This window comes from Ambystoma mexicanum, chromosome 3p (assembly GCF_040938575.1).
Source record: "Ambystoma mexicanum isolate Mex_15411 chromosome 3p, UKY_AmexF1_1, whole genome shotgun sequence".
NCBI lineage: Eukaryota > Metazoa > Chordata > Amphibia > Caudata > Ambystomatidae > Ambystoma > Ambystoma mexicanum.
Window position 1 is genome coordinate 331143537 of NC_090925.1, and position 23148 is coordinate 331166684.

A 23148-nucleotide genomic window follows, 5' to 3' on the forward strand; every position below is an offset into this window, starting at 1 on the left:
GCATGACGATAGCTTTTTTTCTGGGTACATTTTTGGGGCGGGGACGCAGGGCAAGAACCGCCCCACCTTCCATTCCTTATCTTGCTGGCTGCTACTGCGACAATAAACTCCCTTTCCCGTTGCACCACCCTGGCTCCAGCAGCATTTGTGTTCGCCAACTTCTGGCAGATTGGCAGGTAAGACCACAGAGCTCCAGGAGCCTGCCTCCTCAGAACAAGCACTGACTATGTTGGGAGAGAATATTTGTAGTCAGGTGGTAGAGAACTATAGCTGTCAATAAACAAACATAACACGAGGTTATTTTATGTACAAAACATCATATACCTCAGTATTTACCTCTTATGAGTACAGAGAAGGGCATTTACCATCTCCACTACACTTTTGCATTTGAAATCCTTAATATATAGCAGATCAGGGCATATTTGTTAACATATCCATTCCACTGTGTAAACATAGCACATCTAACAGCTATCCCGGTTTATTTGTAAGATGTGGCGTCCCACAATGCACCAGAATACTACAGTTCTATTACTACCCAATGCATTTATGCTCCTCCAGAGGCCACAAAGGATTAAAAGGGGGAGCTCTCTATACTCATACTGTGGCTGCGAGTCACCCACACCAAGGTAAACCCCCCTCCCCCAAAAATAAACCTTCACTTTCCCTATTTTAGGAACATTGGGGTTAATGCCGAGGTTTGGGGTGAAATTGGGAATTCACTCGTGGGAAATCTCTGCACCACTCTACTCCATTCTGCTCATGCTCAGAGATATGGAGCGGTTCCCAAGGGACTGAAGTGTCCACTGTCCCCTCGCCTGACCGTTGTGCTCTATGTGTTAAGCTTGCGCTATGCCTTTTTCCCTGCTGGCAATTTTTCTGAACGGTGCTCTTCCACCATTTTGGCTTAGCGTCACACAATAAAAACAACTTAAATGAAATAAATAAAGCCCCCACATGGTCGCTTTCGCCACATCCTGTCCGGTTCTAGCTTAAAAATTCGAAAACAAAAGGCTCAAGCCTTTTTTTCGACAGTAAAATGACCGAAAAAGGGGTTGAATGTTTTTTTTTTTATGGGAGGGTTCCCCACGTTCCCCACCCCCATTTTCTTTTTATAAAAAAGTTTTTTTATATATGCTAAACTAAAAAAGTAAATAAATAAATTAATACATAAAAAATTCAATCCTTTTTTGCGGTCATTTTACTTTCGATCAAAAGGTCATTCGACCCTTTGCATTCGAACATTTGACCGGACACCATCCTTGTCCAGTATCAATCTTCTGCCTCCAAGTCTGAGGATCAAAATCTTCAAATGTGGTGTTTGGTCTTGATGCTAATAAATGTATCTATGTGACTATGTTATTCTGTGAAGGTGTCTCATTCTTGGTTTATATTCCAGGTGGGAAAAACCCTTGAGAAGGGGCTCACAGTCTTACTTCAATTTGCACCTTTTAGCAGCAGTCTTTGGCAGAAATGTCACCTTTGTGCAAAAGTGCGCCATGGTGCAGTTCCTGGAGCTACAGTGGAAAAAAGACTCCAGGGGTCCTTTGAAGATGAAGAAAAGGCTTAGGGGTGAAGAAACATATGAAGTAAGGAGTCGCCAGCAGCGCCGGAGAGTCAGGGCAGCAATACAATGGGACCGGAAACATACATGCCAACATTTCAACCCAACTGTGGGGGAGATTTCGTCCGAAAAATCAGAAGACAGAGATTTTGCTATAGTAATGCATTGGGCTCCGAGTTATTTTAGGTGGGAGAACGTGAAAAACAGCAATATTTTTCACGTAAAAATCGGGAGTCTCCCACTTAAATCGGGAGGGTTGGCAGGTATGCGAAAAATCAGTTCTGCAGTACGCAGTCAGCAATTTCTTGATGCTTTTACCCTGCGTGTTGTTCATCGACAACCAAGGGCTCCGGCAACGACACATAAGTGCAGGAGAAACACTGAGAATGGTTATTCTTTATCCAGCGATTCCCAGTTTAGGGGTTGGGGAGAGGAAAGGTAAGATGGTGGAGGTCAGCGGTAGTCATCGATGCAGTATTTCAACGTCGTCCTCAGGAATAGCATTTGCCCCAGGGGATGAGGGCTGCTTGGAAAAACCCCAAAGAAGGGTAAATGAAGATGGTTGAAGAAGTTACACTGCAGAGGAGCCAGCTCCGGAAGAACCCCCGGGAAGGAGAGTTTGGCAGCGCTGTTGCAGGAACAAAGTCAGCACAGACCCCGGCAGATTCCCAGTTGGGGAGATGAAACCACAGGGCGCTTGCCTGATGTCATGGGATGAAAGTTCTCTGGTAAGCTCGACATCAAGTCTCTTTGGAGTTCTGGCAGTAATCAGGCACGTTCAGCAGCTTCAAGGAGAGTAGGCCTTCGAGCAGGACCTGTGATCCAGTTGTTATGACCAGATCAGGGGAAAGGAGTGCCACTGTGGGTGTATTCTGGTTGTTCTGGGGAGACAGAGCTGTGCTGGTGGATTCCTTGAGGGCTAAAGGATGCTGGCGTAGAGCTCCAGTCCTTTCTCGGGCAGTAGGCCCTCAAGAGTGCAGGTTCAAAGAGAGTGTGCAAGGGAGTCTGCTTTCATCCCCCTCAGGAGGCAGTGAGTGAACGCAGAGCCAAATCACACACCAATTCGCGATATAGTTTCATACCTTTTCACTTCCTGCTACATTTGTAATAGAGATTATTGGTAGGCCACAATTTGAACGGACTAGCCTGTGTTTGAATTGTGCAGGATCTTTCGTATAGTCTTTTCTTTCATTTCTCACCTAAGAAGTCCAAAAGCACTGCATAGACTTGGTAATCAGGGACATTGGGCCTCATCACAAGTCCGGCAGTAACGTGGCGGTAAAACCGGCAGGTTGACGCCGGATTTGCGAATATCTGGCTTGCTGGAAATACCAGGGGATTACAATCCCGGTGTTCCGGGAAGTCAGGCGCCGGTAATTGTAAATCCCCATTCCCATTGGAGTCCCAAAGGACTGAATGGAAATGGGGACCACGGAAGCACTGGCACCAATACTAATGGTGCCAGTGTTACTGTGAAACTCTGCGGGCGGGTGCTGTTCCATACTGTGACTTTCCCAATGTTTTCTAGTCACTCAGGAGGAGAGTGCAACCCTGTGTTCTTTTATGGTCACACCAGGGGGAACCCCAGTGTAGTGGCGCTTTGGGGAAATGCCAGAAGCAGCAAACTGCATGGGGTGCACCAGCCATACAGTATCCACGGGTTTTTATCTTTCTGTGATTGTGGGCGAGGGGGGTCAAACGTGGGTGCATGCAACTTTGTAGGCGTTGCAAAGGCCAGGGTACTCTTCCTCATATACTAAAGAAAGTGCAAATAAAACGAATGCAATAACTATGCAGTGCAATAAGATTCATTAAAACGCGGTCTCAGTAAATTAATAAATATATGTAAACAAACAGCGCGTGGAACTGAAACCCCTCCAAAGGGTGCAACGTGCACTGGAGATCATTTTCAATCAAGAATGCACAGGGGGATGCACCATCTGTGCACCATCATGGAGGCCTGAGCACAGAACAGCAATGCATTGAGATAGATGGTAGATGGTTTGCACTCGCACTGGATAGTGATATTTGACTCTTGGTGAGTAAGACATGGTGTGCTGTGTGCATGTACAGAAGTGAGGTGGCGAGTGACGGGGTGATGGCTGGCTAGTAGCCTGCCGCTTGAATTTTTGCCCGCTGGATAAATATACTAACAGGCTACAAAATAGATAAAAAAAAATAAATGAAAATGTTTGTAGGAACAATAAGTAAACAGTTATAAATACTGAATGAATACAATCAGGGCATTAATCTGAGGCAGTGCACGGAAGGGTGGTGAATAAGAAGAGGCCCTTCTCTTTCAGCCACGTGTGCCTTTTCAATGCTTAAATTCCAATAAAATGCCAAGCACCCTAGTGGCCCAGCCGTGAACAAAAACTGAGTTCTGAACTGAACAGTTCTCGAATGGCAGTTTGTTTAGGGCCAAATATCAAAAACGTCAACTCTTCCACTATCGAAGCATTTCCCGATCCAAGAGACAGCTGCAGTCTTTTCTAAGAATGAATCTCACTAAAACATGGGTGCGGGTCACAAAAAGAAAAAAAATACGGGTGAAGGAGTGCGTGCCTTACATCAGCAGGTGGCAAGGCGGCCACGTTGCTTTGTGGCTAGATACTGAAATGAAGAGGGGGGGGTGCTTGTGCAGGCGGCGGGGGGTGGGGGGTGCTTGTGCAGGCGGCGGGGGGTGGGAGGGTGCTTGTGCAGGCGGCGGGGCGAGCGGAGCTTAAAGGCCACTGATCGCATTCCTGGTGGGGAGGAGGCAGGCTCTGTTCGGTGCTTCAGAGCTGCATGGGCTGGAGTCCACTACTCCTTGTGACGCCAGGGCTGAGCAGAGTAGTAGTCCAGGTGGGCCCTCCTCTTCTACACACGAGGAGCCTCTGTGGGTCTGTGGGAAATAAACTCCATAGCTTTGGTTTACTGTGCCCATACAGATCACAAGAGTACTTTTCTGATGGTCTATATGAAAGAGACTGTCTGAGGGCACATGCTGGAGGACAATGGCAGGGCCTGTGTAGCTGGGGACTGCTGGAGGAGAATGACAGTGCCTGTGTGGCTGGGGACTGCTGGCTGGCTGACTGAGGGCACATGCTGGAGGAGAATGACAGTGCCTGTGTTGTTGGGGACTGCTGGAGGAGAATGACAGGGCCTGTGTTGATGGCGACTGCTGGCTGACTGAGGGCACATGCTGGAGGAGAATCACAGGTTCTGTGTAGCTGGGGACTGCTGGAGGAGAATGACAGGGCCTGTGTGGCTGGGGACTGCTGGCTGGCTGACTGAGGGCGCATGCTGGAGGAGAATGACAGGGCCTGTTTAGCTGGGGACTGCTGGAGGAGAATGACAGGGCCTGTGTTGATGGGGACTGCTGGCTGGCTGGCTGGCTGGCTGACTGAGGGCACATGCTGGAGGAGAATGACAGGGCCTGTGTAGCTGGGACTGCTGGCTGGCTGACTGAGGGCACATGCTGGAGGATAATGACAGGGCCTGTGTAGCTGGGTACTGCTGGAGGAGACTGACAGGGCCTGTGTAGCTGGGGACTTCTGGCTGGTGGACTGAGGTCACACGCTGAAGGAGAATGACAGGGCCTGTGTGGCTGGGGACTGCTGGCTGGCTGACCAAGGGCACATACTGGAGGAGAATGATAGGGCCTGTGTAGCTGGGGGGCTGCTGGCTGGCTGACTGAGGGCACATGCTGGAGGAGAATGACGGGGTCCTGTGTAGCTGGGGGCTGCTGGCTGGCTGACTGAGGGCACATGCTGGAGGATAATGACAGGGCCTGTGTAGCTGGGTACTGCTGGAGGAGACTGACAGGGCCTGCGTAGCTGGGGACTTCTGGCTGGTGGACTGAGGTCACACGCTGAAGGAGAATGACAGGGCCTGTGTGGCTGGGGACCTCTGGCTGGCTGGCTGACTGAGGGCACATGCTGGAGTAGAATGACAGAGCCTGTGTGGCTGGGGACTGCTGGAGGAGGATGGCAGGGCCTGTGTAGCTGGGGACTGCTGGCTGACGGACTGACTGAGGGCACATGCTGGAGGAGGATGACAGGGCCTGTGTAGCTGGGGAATGGTGGAAGAGAATGAGAGGGCATGTGTGGCTGGGGATTGCTGGAGCAAAATGACAGGGCCTGTGTGGCTGGGGACTGCTGACTGACTGACCGAGGGCACATGCTGGAGGAGAATGACAGGGCCTGTTTGGCTGGCGATTGCTGGAAGAGAATGACAGGGCCTGTGTGGCTGGGGACTGCTGGAGGAGAATGACAGGGCCTGTGTGGCTGGGGACTGCTGGTTGGCTGACTGAGGGCACATACAGAATGAGAATGACAGGGCCTGTGTAGCTGGGGGCTGCTGGCTGGCTGACTGAGGACGCAAGCTGGAGGAGAATGACAGGGCCTGTGTAGCTGGGGACTGCTGGCTGGCTGACAGAGGGCACATGCTGGAGGAGAATGACCGGGCCTGTGTAGGTAGGGACTGCTGGCTGGCTGACTGGGGGCACATGCTGGAGGAGAATGAAATGGCCTGTGTAGCTGGGGACTGCTGGCTGGCTGACTGAGGGCATATGCTGTAGGAGAATTACGGGGCCTGTGTAGCTGGGGGCTGCTGGCTGGCTTTCTGAGGGCACATGCTGGAGGAGAATGACAGGGCCTGTGTAGCTGGGGACTGCTGGATGAGAATTGTGAAAACAAAATCAAAATATCGAGGCTGAGTACCCCAAAAGGAAATACACCGAACACAGGTTACAAAGGAACGTACAAAGTACTTTTATTTATACTGAATCCAGTTACGAAGAACAGAGCAAAATCAGATAGCTATCGGCCCTCAGTGCAACACAGCGAACTCCAGCGTGGTTCAGTGTGTTCAGTGAGAGACGCTGTACATTAGAATGCATTGGACTTTTATACTCTTCGCGAGCACGATGTCCAGCCCTTACTTCGGTTTAATATTCCGCTAATACATCACCGATCTAGGGTTCATGCCGAGTTTCGCACATCCACATGTAATTGGTTTGCTTTTAATACATATATCAATAAGCCTATACAGCAACTGTGTATTCCGGGATTTCCCATGCAGATCTTCTCAAACATTAATACAATGTAGTTAAACAAGTGTTCTACGTTCAGTATTTGAATACAATGTTCTTAACATATGCTCTTGGATTAGTTTCATTGCACAAGTAATCCTTTACACACAGGTCAACGAAGGACAAGGTCTCAGTTCACGACTTCAACAAGTGGCCTGCAGGCAAGTTATATATTAGCTACATACAGAGGTCAAGACGGCCATGTTGTATTCCAGAATGACATCGTCCACCATTTTAACTCGCAAGGTGACTTTACAAAGCGAACCTAAAATGGCGGCTTACATTGATTTTAAGGTCAGGACCTTGCAACACGGATTTCTTCGCGAGCGACTTGTAAGCAGCTTGGCGTAGGCCAATATACATATATTTATTGCAATAGGAGGTACGATATAATTTCTCATTTGAGAAACCCTCCTTTTGGCCTATGCCAAGTGCTAAAACTACTTTGGATCTCCTTGAAAATAACTCCTTGCATCATCGTCCATGCACCCTGAATCGCTGTCGGAAATATCTGTTGCCATTATGTCATTCGCTAAAATTTCTTTCAACACATATTCTTTGGAAGTTTTATCTGGGGCATACAATTTATGTCCTATCGTACCAATCGCTTGTGCGCAACATCCCCCTAGCATCGAACATATACTAGGTAGACACTGAATAAAGCAACAAGGAAAAAACAAGATTCCCAAAATAATTAGCAAGACCGAAAGTACTTTCCAACACCAAGATTGCAAGAAGTCCCAGAACCAAGCACTAAGATCCCAGTTTCCCTCGGGAACATACACTTCTGAACTAAGGACGTGCAGATTCTGTATTGCCTTGAAGATAGTTGGGGCGAATCTGGCACAAAAACACAGCAAGCGGACCACATTAATTTACACACTCCATCACATTCAGCCAGAATGACATCTAATGCCATCCGGTTTTGAAGTGCTACTAGTATTATCGCCTTCTGTTCTAATGTCATATTATAGAGTATGTCTGTGGTCCGGTTGATGGTTCTCTCCAGTATTCTCGCTAGTCTTCTGATATCTTCGGAATTCGCTATCTGCCCCCAAAATGGCACAACTGATTTTGCCATATCTCCCAAGATTTGTGCCGGAGTATCACCATTCTCGTCCCGCTGTGGACGAGCCTTCGAAACATCTATTGTACTAGCTATAAACACTCCAGGTAACAGGATCACTAAATAACAGGTTCCCTGCCAATGCCTGGGCAACCATGGGAATGCAACATTACTGCAGACAAAGTAGACAGGTTCGCCTACATACAAAGGTCTGTTTTCCCCAGTCAAATTTGCAACGTTGGCACAACCTAGAAAATCTCTCATTGACTGCGTACCATTCCTCGGTATGCAAAAAGAAACTGAATCGGGGCTATGATTGACAGTATAAGAAGAAGGCATGGCATCCTTATTGCCTATCGGAGCCATCTTAAAGGAGATCAAAGATTGGAAAGGACGGGATAGTCTATCAGAAGGCCTAATAGAAGCAACATTAGGTTTACTCCTGTGTGGGAAAAGCGAGCATCCCAGGGGAGTCAAAAACGTTTCTCAAAACTATTCAAATTAGTGCCGTCAAAGTTCCCTGAGATGCTATCATTCCAACAGCCAAAGAACAGTGCTCTAAGAGAAGCATAACAAGCAGTTGTCAAAGGTAAAAGATGAATATACCAACCTAACTCCTTATCCCCATGTTGCTGTAAATGTGAGCAGACCCAACAGTTAGACTTATTAAAAATGGCATGCGTAGCATTCATGATAAGTAGCAGAGTATTATTGTGGTAACTTTGTGTATGCTGGGAGTCCCTAGGGGACAGAGTATGCAAATGTACAAAGGGAGTAGGAACAGTAGGTACACTTTCAGTATGCAACAAGAATTCTAAAGGATGAGTTTCCTCAAGGCACCACAACCCTAAGGCAGTGACTATTATAAACCGAAATATCATTATAAAAACACAGCAATATATTTTCGGGGCCCAGGCACACTGCCCATTGTCCCGGTTGGTCACCCCATCATTTACAAGTCCCATACGAGCAGTAGCGGTGGCAGGCATTGTAGTCTTCAAACGGAAACCCCCAATGTTCGTTGCTGGCGTCTTCGCGGCCGTGCGACTTCTCAGTGCTTCAACAACCCTAGCCAGCAGAATCCCCTTTCTCAAATTTGGGCAAAAACAAGCCCTCCATGATCCTTTTCTTCTTCGAATGCACAGCACAACCATGCCGTAAATCTATATTCTTGGACGCAGATTGTACCTTGCTTTTCCTGGTACTGATTGATCCGGAAACAATGTGTCGTCACTTCCCGTTGGAAGCAATGTATCAGAGACAAGTGAAGAAGCCAAATTTGGAACAGCAGTTTCCGGATGCAAAACCTTTGGAGAGTGTGGAGACAAAATGGCTGTTTCCCCAAGCCTCACAGGCTCAGAAAGATTCTCTGACACACTCTCTGCGCTATTTACTGCTTTAGGATCGTTGGTTGCAGCGTTAGCGAGGGGTTCTGTTTCTTCTGTAACGTGTGGCACTGGGTGAGGAAGTTTCTTGACATGGGATGCGTGGATCCAGTTCTTTCTTCCAGAGACCCGCACCGCTGTTTGGGTGACCAACAGGACTGTAACGGGCCACGCCAGCGAGGTGCAAGGCAGGAAGAGCGCTCAAATGCCTTGATGAGCACCCAACTTCCAGGCCGTATGCTGTGGCCCGGGCCCTCGTATCGCATAGGTAAAGCTTCTCGTACCTGGTGATAAATCAAATACAGGTTTTTAGTCAACTGGCTGCAATAATCTGAAAGTAATACATTTTCAACATTTCTTAACGAACTACATTTAGGAAGGTTCCAGATATTGGCAGGTCTCCCCAGTACCACCTCAAATGGAGAGAGCCCAGTCTTAGTTTGAGGGGTTGTACGCATGGATAATAACACGATCGGTAAAGCGTCCGGCCATTTTAATTTAGTGCAGGCACACATCTTAGCGAGCTTGTTCTTGATGATACCATTGTGTCTTTCTACCAGTCCGGCGCTCTGAGCATGTCTGGCCGAATGAAACCGTTTGTCGATCTGTAATGCCGCACATATCTACAGAATTACAGCAGCGACAAAATGTGGACCATTGTCTGACCAGATAACTCTTGGTAGCCCGAACCGTAGAAAATATTCCTTTAACATGGTTTTCGCAGTAGTCGTGGCTGTAGCATCTTTGACTGGAAAAGCCTCAACCCATTTGCTAAAAGCACAGATGACCACCAGCATGTATTTCATATTGTTGCACCGCTCCATTTCAATAAAAATCAAAGTGGATAACTTCAAAGGGGACAGAGGGTGGCCCAAAACTTCCCCTTGGAGTTGCTGTCTCCTTTCCCACATTGTGTTGTAGGCAAATCATGCAATCCTGGACGTAGCGCTGGGCAATTTTTGAAATTTTGTCATTTGCCCAAACTTTCTCTAACATTTTTGTCATTTTCTGGGCACATACATGCGTAGGACCATGGGCCATGATGACCATCATCATTATATATATGCGTCAGGGAGTAGCCATTTCCCTTCAACTATGTCCACCCAACACCCGTCATCATCAAGTTTCCCCAAGCCTTCAGCCCAACTCTTGGATTCTTCTAACGTGGCACCAGCTTGGATATCCCATACAGACCCAACACCCTCATCCACTGCATAAGCATTTACAGTCTCCCTCGAAACATACATATCCGTAAGGTGATCAATAGCAGTTTGTCTAGCTATCTGATCAGTGAAAGCATTCCCTTTTCCTATGTCATCTGTAATCTTTCGATGTGCTGCACATTTCATAACAGCTAACTGAGTAGGGAGCGCAAGCGCTGAGAGTAGTTGTACTATTAGGGAGCCATAGTTGGATTTTAGTGCCATGTGAAGTTAAGAACCCTCTCTCTGACCCAAGTCTCCCAAAGTTGTGAACCACCCCAAAGGCATACTGACTATCAGTATATATGTTTACTGCAAGCCCTTTGGAAAGTTCACAAGCTCGGGTCAATGCTATAATCTCTGCGGCCTGTGCAGAGTTATGCGTGATTCTCTTGGTTTCCACGACCGTGCTTAATGTGGTGATTGCATAAGCAGCTGTGGATGTACCATCCGGAAGTTTGAAGCAGGAGCCATCACAGAACAGCTTTCCTTGCGGATTATCCAAAGGAGTATCTTTCAAATCAATTCTACCCTTTGTTTCTTGTTCGGTAGTATACAATCATGTGACTCTTCATCGCCGCAAGTAGTACCTTGCGGGAAAGGTAGGAGTTCAGCCGGATTAAGAACACAACACCTCTTAATTTGAATGTGAGGAGCAAACAAGATTAATTCATATCTTGTCAACCGTGCAGAAGTGAGGTGTTTCGTTTGGGTTCGGTTCAGTAGAACATCTACAGAGTGAGGCACCATCATGGTTAGATCATGGCCTGGGACCATTCCCTCACTCTGTTTTACAGACGCAGCAGCAGCAGCGACAGCTTGCAAACATCTTGGCAAAGGGCATGCCACAGGATCAAGGGCAGAAGAAAAGTAACTGCATGGCCTATTCTTCCCTCCATGTTCCTGCGTTAATACAGCCAAATCACATCCATCACATTCATGCACAAACAACACAAAGGCCTTTTCATAGTTTGGTGTGCCCAAAACTGGTGCAGAGCATAATGCAGTCTTGAGCAAGTCAAACGATTGCTGGTGTTCCGCGTTCCACGCCAATGGCAAAGAAATGCCCTTCTTTGTCAAAGCCAACATCGGTTTGATCACTAGTGAAACATTTGGGATCCACAACCTACAGTAAGAAGCCATACCTATTAAGCCTCTAACTTCTTTCTGTGTATTTGGGACAGACATGCCAGAAATGTGTTTTATTCTTTCAGGTGTCAATCTTCTTCCCTCCTTTGACAGGAGATAGCCTAAATAGGCGACCTCCTGGCAACAATATTGAAACTTTTAAAGCCAAGCTTTGTGACCATGCTTAGCTAGATGGATAAGCAATAACACAGTGCCCTCCTTACAGGCGCCATCAGAGTCAGCAGCTAAAAGCAAGTCATCAACATACTGAAGCAATGTACAAGTAGAGGGCAATTCAAGGGTATCAAGCTGCTCTTTCAAAGCCCTACTATAGATGCTAGGACTCTCTGTGTACCCTTGAGGTGCACGAGTAAATGTGAACGAGCGTCCCCCTAAGGTGAACGCAAACAAGTATCTACTATCCTTGTGTATAGGAATACTAAAGAAAGCATTCTTTAGATCCACAACACTAAAGTAAGTAGCTGTAGCTGGAATCATGGTAAAGATTGTAGTCACATCAGGCACAATTGGAAATTGTGGAGCGACGACTTTATTAATGGCACGTAGATCAATTATGAAAAGGAATGGAATTGCATTATCGCCTTTCTTGAACACGGGTAAAATCGGACAATCGCACAAACTTCCTGAAATTTCTTCAATCACCCCGCAATGCACAAAATCGGAAACAATGCATTTCAATGCTTGCTCACCCTCAACTGAAATCTTATACTGGGCAATGCGTGGCAGCTCAATTCCATGTTTCAAAACTATCTTAACAGGCTCAATCTGTAAAACACTGACATCATTTTCATCAATAGCCCATAGGCTCTCTGGTACATCAATGAATTCTGGCGACAAAGGCCTAGTCAAGAATTGCGAGACAGAAAATTGCTGTGGTGAAATCGTCAAGCGCACTCCATCAGAAGAGCAATAAATCACTGCATTTAATTCTTTTAACAGGTTCAACCCCAGCAAGTTCTCTCCACAATTCGAAGTCAACAGAAATGGACAGTGGTCCGTAAAGGGACCCAAAGAAATGGGTACCAGTGAAGAAACCGGACAAACAACTGGTGTGCCAGAAAACCCTACAGAAACATTGGTTTGCCCTGACAGTGGAATGTTTGGAACCTGTGAATGATCAATGGAACACTTCTGTGCTCCAGTATCTATCAAAAACTGATGTTTCCTATTTCCCACCACCATTTCAATGTAGGGACCTTTCTAATTTACGGGAATAGGTGTAGGTTCCAAACCCTGCTTCAGGCAATCCTAACGAAACAGAATGTCATCAAAAGGAAGCTCTTCAGATAAATATGCAGCAGAAGGATGATCAAATATGTTTCTTGTATCCACACTCAGAGTCTGATTATTCTGTGAAAAAGGTTGCTGGGGATCCTGTGCAAACTGACCTCTACCAGGGCCCTCTACACCCAGGCGACCTCTGGATCGTCTACCCATATTCCCAAATGTGTTAATCGACCTCTGTCGAAGAACGGGGCATTGAGCATGCCAATGACCCTCTTGACGACAATAGGCGCACTGGTTAATGTTCACAGGACCAAAGGGTACATTCCCTTGCGGGACATACTGACCTCTAATCTGAGAACTACCCCCTCTGGGGCTTTTAACAAATTGTTGTAATAGCACTTTAGTCTTTAAATCACCTTTTCGTTTTTCAACTCTATCTTTTTCACTATTGACACGATTCTTGTAGTACTGAGCCATATGCAGCACTTCTGATTGGGACTTCGCCTGTCAAGCGCTCTCAGAAGACATAATTTGTGACTGGATGTCAGGCAGCAATCCATGCACAAATTTGTCTACAAATAACCTTTTCCCAGACTCAGAGGTCTTGTCCGCTGAAATCCGAGAATACCTGTTCGAACCGATTAAAGAACTCGGTTGCACCCTCAGACTTCCCTTGCCGTAAGTTTGTCCCAAATAATTCTTTTCTCTGGAATTATAGTTTTCAATTTTGCAATGATTCGATCAGGCAAAGTTAGTATCACCTGAGGCGGTCTTTCACCAGCTGGCCTTTCTCCATCGAGTCTAGTTATATTCACCCATGTATCTCCCAACCCTGGCACGTCGTCTATAGTTCTAACTTGTTTCCACAAATCTACGGGCGGAGTACAGGAAATAATAAATCAATATCTCCTAAGGTGAACACTGAGGACTGCAAGACAGACACTATTTCTTTATAGAATCCTGTAAGATTTTTCCTAATATCAGGAATAGATTGTCTAATAGTATTCACTTCCTGTCTTGAGAACGGGATGTGAACAAACTGCAATACATAATGTGCAGGAATGTCCACAGCGACTATACCCCGTGCAGCATCGGCCACAATCTCGACCTTCGGGACAAATGTCGGAGGAACCTCTCTCATAGGCAACTGAGAAGTAGGCGACTCCGAACGCTTACTAAGCAACAGAGCTAAGTCGAGCGCTAAAGCAGTTGAAGAAGTGTCAAGTGAAAAAGCTCTCTTATAAATACTCAATAACTCTGTGGAACAAATAATCTTTCTTTTTACAAAATCATCCTGTAGGTACTCTATCATTACCTGTATCACTTTCCTCTGCATTTCTGGCGTATACTGACTATGGGCCTCATTACGACCCAGGCGGTAAGTTACCGCCTGGGCCGTCACTTTACCACCATGGCGTAAACTACGTTTACGCCATGGTGGTTGGCGGACTTACCGCCCCATTCCGACCTTGGCGGGGCGGTAAGTCCCCAATCCCCATTTACCCTTCCCCATTCCCATTTTTGCCCCATAGGGCATAATGGGAGTGGGGAAGGCGTTAATTACGCCACCGTAAATTACGGTGGCGTAATTAACTCCATGGTCCCTTAGCGCCATGGATTTTAACACCCGCTAAAAGCGGGTGTTAAAACCTCCATGGCGCTAAGGGACCTCGTAATTGGCGGTAAGGGGTCGGCGCGGCTAACGCTGGCGTAAACCCCTTACCGCCAGGGTCGTAATGAGGCCCTATATGTGTCATATACTTCAACTGGGGTTATCGACATATCTGAAATCCATCTAAGCGCGTCCTTCGTACAAATTCGTACTTCCTCAGATATCGATTTACAACAAGGAAGGAACCGTTTCTGCACATACATACTTTCCCCCTCGTCATCCTCAATCTGTAACCTTTCTAACTCCTTTCTATACCCAAATAAACTCTTGACATGCTCATTTACTTTCTCCACAGTGTCTCTAGAAAACGGTAAAGTATTTAGATCCCTTAACCCTTGCAGGAGATCTGCATTATTTAATTTACCCCACATTACACATAAATGAATCCCTAAACCTTCAATAAAAACATTTTTCTCAGGAAAATTGTCCATATTACAATGTGCGGCAAAAACATTAGCTTGATCATCCCTCTCCATACAATGCTTGGCCCATGCAATCAAATCACGTTTCTTCTCTGGTGGTACAGTACTGCGAGTGACAACCTTCGACCCTGCACCTCGATCGACTACAAGCGGCTCAGGACCACTTGGAAAAGAGGGAGCATGCAAATTCAATGTAGGTACTGTCACAGGTGCGATAAGGAGAGGTGGAGGAGCTGGAGGAAGAGGAACATTAGGAGGAGCAGGAACAACGAGAACAACAGCAGGTAGAGCAGGAATAGCAGGAGGACGAGGCAAAGGAGCAGGAAGAGTAACATACAGAGGTGCCGCAGAGGCACCAGGCCTTTGTTCATTTAACAATTTGTCTATGAATTTGTCGTAAACATGGAGGTCTTTGGAAGGATAGATTTTCTGAATTCCAAGTGAGAAAGCCCTATCCATATTCCTAGTTGACTCAGAATGTTTATCTTGGTCATACAATAATGCTTTTTCGGCGTTCGTCTTATGACGGCGCGCATGTTTTTCTCTACTTTTTCTTTAATAGAATTGACTCTAAATACTCAATACGAGGGATTTCAAAACTACCATTGATTGGCCACTGAAGTTCAGAGGCATGTCTGGTTTGTCTGTGCCAAATGTCATTAAACACTATACTTCCAATGCCATGCTTACAGTACATAGTACAAGCCGGCGACCCCCCTGTGGTGCCGGACGGCTAAATTCCAAAGATTGTCTATCGCTGTGGAACAACGCCCTGAAGCAGGTAAGCAATTTCCCAGGCATATCAAATTATTGGTGTTACCTGGTCAATCATTGTGTCTGCAGATACAATACGCCAAAATCAAATTATCAGGATTAAATTAAGAGTCGGGTCACGGCTCACCTGATCAAACCTAAGGAGGTCCGATCGGATTTCAAAGAATCTTACCTAACTAATCTTACCTCGTGTATGGTGATTTCGGCAAATCTGCCCGCCTCGATAAGTGGACCCGTGTCAAGATGCTGTCTCGGACCACAAGCTAATCGTCCAGGGATTGGGTCGTGCAGCGCTGCTGAGGTGTCGCGTCTCGTTCAGTGGGGCCCCTTTTTGTCACACCGTCCAATCCCGGGCCGATAGCCTGCGTCAACCTTCAACAATCCGGCATCAATCTTGAGGGTCCCTGTTCGGGCGCCAACTGTGAAAACAAAATCAAAATATCAAGGCGGAGTACCCCAAAAGGAAATACACTGAACACGGGTTACAAAGGAACATAAAAAGTACTTTTATTTATACTGAATCCAGTTATGAAGAACAGAGCAAAATCAGATAGCTATCGGCCCTCAGTGCAACACAGCGAACTCCAGCGTGGTCCAGTGTGTTCAGTGAGAGACGCTGTACATTAGAATTCATTGGACTTTTATACTCTTCGTGAGCATGATGTCCAGCCCTTACTTCGGGTTAATATTCCGCTAATACATCACCGATCTAGGGTTCATGCTGAGTTTCGCACATCCACATGTAACTGGTTTGCTTTTCACACATATATCAATAAGTTTATACGGCAACTGTGTATTCCGGGATTTCCCATGCAGGTCTTCTCAAACATTAATACAATGTAGTTAAACAAGTGTTCTACGTTCAGTATTTGAATACATTGTTCTTAACATATGCTTGTGGATTAGTTTCATTGCACGAGTAATCCTTTACACACAGGTCAACGAAGGACAAGGTCTCAGTTCACGACCTCAACAAGTGGCCTGCAGGCAAGTTATATATAAGCTACATACAGAGGTCAAGACGGCAATGTTGTATTCCAGAATGACATCGTCCACCATTTTAACTCACAGGGTGACTTTACAAAGCGAACCTAAAATGGCGGATTGACCTAAAATGGCAGCTTACATTGATTTTAAGGTCAGGACCTTACAACACGGATTTCTTCACAAGCGACTTATAAGCAGCTTGGCGTAGGCCAATATACATATATTTATTGCAATAGGAGGCACGATATAATTTCTCATTTGACAGAATGACAGGGCCTGTGTAGCTGGGGACTGCTGGCTGACTGACTGAGGGCTGGCGGACTGAGGGCACACGCTGGAGGAGAATGACATGGCCTGTGTGGTTGGGGACTGCTGGCTGGCTGGCTGACTGAGGGCACATGCTGGAGGAGAAGGACAGGGCCTGTGTAGCTGGGGACTGCTAGATGAGAATGACAGGGCCTGTGTGGCTGGGGACTGCTGGAAGAGAATGACAGGGCCTGTGTGGCTGGGGACTGCTGGCTGGCTGGCTGAGGGCACATGCTGGAGGAGAATGACAGGGCCTGTGTACCTGGGGACTGCTGGAGGAGAATGACAGGGACTGTGTGGCTGGGGACTTCTGGAGGAGAATGACAGGGCGTGTGTGGCTGGGGACTGCTGGATGGCTGAGGGTGCATGCTGGGAGAGATTGACAGGGCCTGTGTAGCTGGGGACGGCTGGGTGGCTGACTGAGGGCACATACTGGAGGATATCAACAGGGCCTGTGTGGCTGGGGACTGCTGGAGGAGAATGACAGGGCCTGTGTGGCTGGGGACTGCTGGCTGGCTGAAGGCGCATGCTGGAGGAGAATGACCGGGCCTGTGTAGCTGGGGACTGTTGGAGGAGAATGACAGGGCCTGTGTGGCTGGGGTCTGCTGGAGGAGAATGACAGGGCCTGTGTGGCTGGGGACTGCTGGCTGGCTGACTGAGGGCACATGCTGGAAGAGAAGGACAGGGCCTGTGTAGCTGGGGACTGCTGGAGGAGAATGACAGGGCCTGTGTGGCTGGGGACTGCTGGCTGGCTGAGGGCGCATGCTGGAGGAGAATGACAGGGCCTGTGTAGCTGGGGAATGCTGGCTGACTGAGGGAACATGCTGGAGGAGGATGACAGGGCCTGCGTAGCTGGGGAATGCTGGAAGAGAATGACAGGGCCTGTGCGGCTGGGGACTGCTGGAGGAGAATGACAGGGCCTGTGTTGCTGGGGACTGCTGGCAGGCTGGCTGGCTGACTGAGGGCACATGCTGGAGGAGAAGGACAGGGCCTTTATGGCTGGGGACTGCTGGAGGAGAATGACGGCCTGTGTGGCTGGGGACTGCTGGATGACTGAGGGCACATGCTGGAGGAGAATGACAGGGCCTGTGTAGCTGGGGACTGCTGGAGGAGAATGACAGGGCCTGTGTGGCTGGGGACTGCTGGCTGGCTGAGGGCGCATGCTGGAGGAGAATGACAGGGCCTGTGTAGCTGGGGACTGCTGGAGGAGAATGACAGGGCCTGTGCGGCTGGGGACTGCTGGATGACTTAGGGTGCATGCTGGAGGAGAATGACAGGGCCTGTGTGGCTGGGGACTGCTGGATGACTGAGGGTGCATGCTGGATGAGAAGGACAGGGCCTTTGTGGCTGGGGACTGCTGGATGACTGAGTGTGCATGCTGGAGGAGAATGACAGGGCCTGTGTGGCTGGGGACTGCTGGACGACTGAGGGTGCATGCTGGAGGAGAATGACTGGGCCTGTGTGGCTGGGGACTGCTGGATGACTGAGGGCACATGCTGGAGGAGAATGACAGGGCCTGTGTGGCTGGGACTGCTGGAGGAGAATGACAGGGCCTGTGTGGCTGGGGACTGCTGGATGACTGAGGGCGCATGCTGGAGGAGAATGACAGGGCCTGTGTGGCTGGGGACTGCTGGCTGGCTGAAGACGCATGCTGGAGGAGAATGACAGGGCCTGTGTAGCTGGGGACTGCTGGAGGAGAATGACAGGGCCTGTGTGGCTGGAGACTGCTGGCTGGCTGAGGGCACATGCTGGAGGAGAATGACAGGGTCTGTGTGGCTGGGGACTGCTGGATGGCTGAGGGCGCATGCTGGAGGAGAATGACAGGGCCTGTGTGGCTGGGGACTGCTGGCTGGCTGGCTGACTGAGGGCACATGCTGGAGGAGAAGGACAGGGCCTGTGTAGCTGGATACGGCTGGAGGAGAATGAAAGGGCCTGTGTGGCTGGAGACTGCTGGCTGGCTGAGGGCACATGCTGGAGGAGAACGACAGGGCCTGTGTGGCTGGGGACTGCTGGATGCCTGAGGGCACATGCTGGAGGAGAATGACAGGGCATGTGTGGCTGGGGACTGCTGGATGACTGAGGGCACATGCTGGAGGAGAATGACAGGGCCTGTGTAGCTGGGGACTGCTGGATGACTGAGGGTGCATGCTGGAGGAGAATGACAGGGCCTGTGTGGCTGGGGACTGCTGGAGGAGAATGACAGGGCCTGTGTGGCTGGGGACTGCTGGATGACTGAGGGTGCATGCTGGAGGAGAATGACAGGGCCTGTGTGGCTGGGGACTGCTGGAGTAGAGTGACAGGGCCTGTGTGGCTGGGGACTGGTGGAAGAGAATGACAGGGCCTGTGTGGCTGGGGACTGCTGGATGACTGAGGGCACATGCTGGAGGAGAATGACAGGGCCTGTGTGGCTGGGGACTGCTGGAGGAGAATGACAGGACTTGTGTGGCTGGGGACTTCTGGCTGGCTGAGGGCGCTTGCTGGAGGAGAATGACAGGGCCTGTGTGGCTGGGGACTGCTGGAGGAGAATGACAGGGCCTGTGTGGCTGGGGAGTGCAGCTGGTTGAGGGCGCATGCTGGAGGAGAATGACAGGGCCTGTGTGGCTGGGGACTGCTGGAGGAGAATGACAGGGCCTGTGTGGCTGGGGACGGCTGGATGACTGAGGGTGCATGCTGGAGGAAAATGACAGGGCCTGTGTGGCTGGGGACTGCTGGCTGGCTGAGGGCGCATGCTGGAGGAGAATGACAGGGCCTGTGTGGCTGGGGACTGCTGGATGACTGAGGGTGTATGCTGGAGGAGAATGACAGGGCCTGTGTGGCTGGGGACTGCTGGATGACTGAGGGTGCATGCTGAAGGAGAATGACAGGGCTTGTGTGGCTGGGGACTGCTGGAGGAGAATGACAGGGCCTCTGTGGCTGGGGACTGATGGCTGGCCGAGGGCGCATGCTGGAGGAGAATGACAGGGCCTGTGTGGCTGGGGACTGCTGGATGACTGAGGGTGCATGCTGGAGGAGAATGACAGGGCCTGTGTGGCTGGGGACTGCTGGAGGAGAATGACAGGGCCTGTGTGGCTGGGGACTGCTGGCTGGTTGAGGGCGCATGCTGGAGGAGAATGACAGGGCCTGTGTGGCTGGGGACTGCTGGAGGAGAATGACAGGGCCTGTGTGGCTGGGGACTGCTGGATGACTGAGGGCGCATGCTGGAGGAGAATGACAGGGCCTGTGTGGCTGGGGACTGCTGGCTGGCTGAAGACGCATGCTGGAGGAGAATGACAGGGCCTGTGTAGCTGGGGACTGCTGGATGACTGAGGGCGCATGCTGGAGGAGAATGACAGGGCCTGTGTGGCTGGAGACTGCTGGCTGGCTGAGGGCACATGCTGGAGGAGAATGACAGGGCCTGTGTGGCTGGGGACTGCTGGATGGCTGAGGGTGCATGCTGGAGGAGAATGACAGGGCCTGTGTGGCTGGGGACTGCTGGCTGGCTGGCTGACTGAGGGCACATGCTGGAGGAGAAGGACAGGGCCTGTGTAGCTGGATACGGCTGGAGGAGAATGAAAGGGCCTGTGTGGCTGGAGACTGCTGGCTGGCTGAGGGCACATGCTGGAGGAGAACGACAGGGCCTGTGTGGCTGGGGACTGCTGGATGCCTGAGGGCACATGCTGGAGGAGAATGACAGGGCATGTGTGGCTGGGGACTGCTGGATGACTGAGGGCACATGCTGGAGGAGAATGACAGGGCCTGTGTAGCTGGGGACTGCTGGATGACTGAGGGTGCATGCTGGAGGAGAATGACAGGGCCTGTGTGGCTGGGGACTGCTGGAGGAGAATGACAGGGCCTGTGTGGCTGGGGACTGCTGGAGGAGAATGACAGGGCCTGTGTGGCTGGGGACTGCTGGATGACTGAGGGTGCATGCTGGAGGAGAATGACAGGGCCTGTGTGGCTGGGGACTGCTGGAGTAGAATGACAGGGCCTGTGTGGCTGGGGACTGGTGGAGGAGAATGACAGGGCCTGTGTGGCTGGGGACTGCTGGATGACTGAGGGCACATGCTGGGGGAGAATGACAGGGCCTGTGTGGCTGGGGACTGCTGGAGGAGAATGACAGGGCTTGTGTGGCTGGGGACTTCTGGCTGGCTGAGGGTGCTTGCTGGAGGAGAATGACAGGGCCTGTGTGGCTGGGGACTGCTGGAGGAGAATGACAGGGCCTGTGTGGCTGGGGACTGCTGGCTGGTTGAGGGCGCATGCTGGAGGAGAATGACAGGGCCTGTGTGGCTGGGGACTGCTGGAGGGGAATGACAGGGCCTGTGTGGCTGGGGACGGCTGGATGACTGAGGGTGCATGCTGGAGGAGAATGACAGGGCCTGTGTGGCTGGGGACTGCTGGCTGGCTGAGGGCGCATGCTGGAGGAGAATGACAGGGCCTGTGTGGCTGGGGACTGCTGGATGACTGAGGGTGTATGCTGGAGGAGAATGACAGGGCCTGTGTGGCTGGGGACTGCTGGATGACTGAGGGTGCATGCTGAAGGAGAATGACAGGGCCTGTGTGGCTGGGGACTGCTGGAGGAGAATGACAGGGCCTCTGTGGCTGGGGACTGATGGCTGGCCGAGGGCGCATGCTGGAGGAGAATGACAGGGCCTGTGTGGCTGGGGACTGCTGGATGACTGAGGGTGCATGCTGGAGGAGAATGACAGGGCCTGTGTGGCTGGGGACTGCTGGAGGAGAATGACAGGGCCTGTGTGGCTGGGGACTGCTGGCTGGTTGAGGGCGCATGCTGGAGGAGAATGACAGGGCCTGTGTGGCTGGGGACTGCTGGAGGAGAATGACAGGGCCTGTGTGGCTGGGGACGGCTGGATGACTGAGGGTGCATGCTGGAGGAGAATGACAGGGCCTGTGTGGCTGGGGACTGCTGGCTGGCTGAGGGCGCATGCTGGAGGAGAATGACAGGGCCTGTGTGGCTGGGGACTGCTGGATGACTGAGGGTGTATGCTGGAGGAGAATGACAGGGCCTGTGTGGCTGGGGACTGCTGGATGACTGAGGGTGCATGCTGAAGGAGAATGACAGGGCCTGTGTGGCTGGGGACTGCTGGAGGAGAATGACAGGGCCTCTGTGGCTGGGGACTGATGGCTGGCCGAGGGCGCATGCTGGAGGAGAATGACAGGGCCTGTGTGGCTGGGGACTGCTGGATGACTGAGGGTGCATGCTGGAGGAGAATGACAGGGCCTGTGTGGCTGGGGACTGCTGGAGGAGAATGACAGGGCCTGTGTGGCTGGGGACGGCTGGATGACTGAGGGTGCATGCTGGAGGAGAATGACAGGGCCTGTGTGGCTGGGGACTGCTGGATGACTGAGGGCGCATGCTGGAGGAGAATGACAGGGCCTGTGTGGCTGGAGACTGCTGGATGACTGAGGACGCATGCTGGAGGAGAATGACAGGGCCTGTGTGGCTGGGGACTGCTGGATGACTGAGGGCGCATGCTGGAGGAGAATGACAGGGCCTGTGTGGCTGGGGACTGCTGGATGACTGAGGGCGCATGCTGGAGGAGAATGACAGGGCCTGTGTGGCTGGGGACTGCTGGATGACTGAGGGCGCATGCTGGAGGAGAATGACAGGGCCTGTGTGGCTGGGGACTGCTGGATGGCTTCAGTCTGTGTCGTTTCTGGTGGTGTTTCCAATTCTTTTACAGGGATGCGCAAGCAAGTCCTGTTTGTTGCCCTTGGCTTCATTACCAAGACCATGGTGAAGCCAAAGGACGGTGACGGCGGGTGGGGGGCGTTTGGTGGGGCGAGGGGAGTTGATACCTTCAAGACTCCTCCTGATCCAAAGGCTGGAGAAGTTTGCCACACAGGGGTCCTCTCTGCGCTTTTCGTGGAGATCCGGGCACGCAGGGACTGGAGCAGCTGGACCCACGGCTTCCTTCTCATAAGAGGGCCCTTCTATTTCAAGCAGACACGCTGGCAGAACTCGACAGAGCCTGGGTGTAGTCGACCACCTCGCTTTCTCTATTCTCTAAAAAGCGCTGGAGTGCCTGTTAGATTGTGGATCTCTGGCTTCAACCTTATGAGGAGGAACGCTGGGAAACCCCTGGGGACCCGTTCCTCTCTCTGCAGGTCCAGAGATGCTCACTGGAGGTGCACATTCGTTTTTTTTCATTTTCTCATTTTCCAACTCGGCTCATGTCGGGAAGTCAACAAGTTAAAATCACTCGCTCCAAAATGTAAATGTATTGGCGGTTTTGGTCTTGGTTTTTTCAGGGCACCTGGAGTGGCGTCGCGGGTCCCAAAAGTTAAGTTGGTGCACCGCCCTAGTGCACCTATAGGCGAGCCTCCGC